The sequence below is a fragment of the Condylura cristata genome, unplaced genomic scaffold (assembly GCF_000260355.1).
Source record: "Condylura cristata isolate star-nosed mole 26May11 unplaced genomic scaffold, ConCri1.0 scaffold00008, whole genome shotgun sequence".
NCBI lineage: Eukaryota > Metazoa > Chordata > Mammalia > Eulipotyphla > Talpidae > Condylura > Condylura cristata.
In genome coordinates, this window is record NW_004567109.1 from 25,301,172 (window position 1) to 25,303,703 (window position 2,532).

A 2,532-nucleotide genomic window follows, 5' to 3' on the forward strand; every position below is an offset into this window, starting at 1 on the left:
CGGGCGGGTCAGGAGAGGTCTGCCACGCCATGTGGTCACCTCCGGGGCAGGTGGGAATCGAACTCATGCGGAAGCGGCTTCAGATTCTCAGTGCTGTGCTTTAACCTGCTGCGCCACCAGGGAGGGCCCTTGAAGGTTTTTTAACTCCATGCTTGCAGAGTGTTTTCTCCATGGCTGGCACTTCACAAATATTAAACCACTTAATTTTTATACGACTCTGTGAGGTAGGTACTATCATTACCCCTACTCTATAGAAATGGAAACTGAGGCACAGAGAGGGAAGTGGCATGTCCGTGACCACAGCTAATGGGTGAACTAAGCTATAGACCCAGCCGACCTCAGAATCCGTGCTCCTGACCTGCACAGTTGTCAACAGAGACATGGTGAACTAAGTGAGATGTTGCTAAGAGAGATGACACAGGTAGAAGCTGACGATGGGACTCACTATGTACCAGAGAAGGTTCTATGTTGGAGGTGGGACAAGTTGCTCACAGCTTACTCTTTGCCTGCTCTGGTCCTCAGTCTCCTCTTCTGTTAATGGGAAGCTACTAACCATGCTCTTTGCTTCCTGGGAGGCTGGGAGGAGAGAAAGGAGGGGGCTGAGGTGGCTGTTTGCCCACACTCAGTAGGTGCTCAGAGATCCAGGGTGGCTGGGACAGAGGGGGCCGGCGGGGGTGGGGGGTGTTGTGGGGAGGGGGCTCGCTGAAGCTCCTGCTTCAACCTTCCTTTTCTTAGGGGCCTTCAGTCCAGGGGCCTGGCTCCTTAGGGACCCTCATGAAGGGGCACCTGCCTAGCCGATCCTGGGGGATGGACCCCTTTGGGGGCTGGTAGGCCTGCCCCTCCCCCTTTTCCCATAGATCTGCTCCCCCCAATCTCTTATTCTCTTCTCCTTTCTGGGAAAGCCGATTAGGAGGCTGCCTCCTGCCCGCCCCCCTGACAAGTTTGTCTGAACTTCCAACAAAGGCCCTCAGAGGGCTGCAGAGGGAGGGCAGGGCACCTGGAACCTGACACCACTGGCCCAGGATCACCCCATCCGCCTAGGAGGCTGCTTCCGTGGCTTTGCACACCCTGTGGCAGGCAGGAATGTCTCTGAGTGGGGACCTGGCCCCACAAAGGCCCAGGGGCTTGGCTGGGTAGGCTGGGGTTGGGGTAGCGACACTTTCACCAGGGCAGCACCCCCCTCCCCCGGGAAGGTGGGTGTCAATGGGCACAACTTCTCTCACATCAGCCCTACACCACACACTGCACACTCACAGCCATGCACACACACACTCTGACTGCTGCACTGGCCCTTCAGACACACAATCAGTCCGTCTGTCCTAATCATGTACACACCCCATTCACACCCTCCAGCTGTGCACCGTCTGTCACAGCTGGATGCACACTGTCTAGATGCCGCCCTGTACACTGGCTCCACCCCCCCAGACACTTCCCACTTGCCCGGCAGACAGGCTTCCCCAGCCCGGGTGGACCAGCTCTTCTTCGTGTACTGGGCCCACTGGTCATACCGCCATGCTGGGGCCCAGAGCTGCCCCGTGACTGCTGCACAGCCAAAGACCTTGCCCCAAGGCCCGCGTGAAACTCAGACCCCAGGCCTAGCAGCCACATCCCTGAGTACACACATCCCTCTCAGGGGCTGCTTAAGCCCACACACGCCTCCTCTTGTGGGTCACCTCCATGGGCCTGTGACCTGTGCCATCACACAGGGCCCTGGGCGCAAGCCCTGGAAAGTTTGGAGGTTGCCTGGAGGTTGCCATCTTGACAGTCTTCTTTTTCTTTTTTTGAAGAGTTATTTATTTGTGCATACAGAACTGGGGTACAGGCCAGAGATGCAGGGGCAGTGAGAGGATTCACCAGACAGAGTGGGGAGCAGAACAGGCAGATCGACAAAGTACGCTGCTGAGGGGAGCAGCGGGCGAGACAGGAGAGGTCTGCTGAGCCATGTGGATCACCTCCCAGGCGGGGATCGAACTCACACTGAAGCGGCTGCTGCCAGCTTACAGTGCTGCATCCTAACCCACTGCACCACCGGGGAGGGCCCCAATAGCCCTCATTTTTTTTAACATTTATTTCATGTTGAACTCCATAAATTATGTACCTGGTCACCTGGTCTCACTCCCTCACACAATTTACCTCAATCGGACTCACCTGGCCCTTCTGTGGCTTCAGAAACTCAGAGTCCCTAGAAGGGCCTCGGTTTTCCCACCTGCCCAAATGCCTCTACTTCCTGCAGCTGAGGCTTCCCTCCCACCTGACGGGCAGGTGAGTGTGATGGACACACACAGTACTTTAGCACACCTCGGGGCCCCTTGTTCTCATCTGTAAAATGGGGACACGATAACACCTATTTGAGGGTTCTTGGTGAGGATAACATGAGACAACATCTGTTACACACAGCATGAAGCCTGGTATTTGGTAAGTGTTCAATAAATGCTTATCATTACATGACTGTAAGTGCTGGCCCAAACAGACCCAGTCATACAGTTAGTAGGTAAATAGAGGTGACTCAGTTACATGCACAGAAATCTAAAG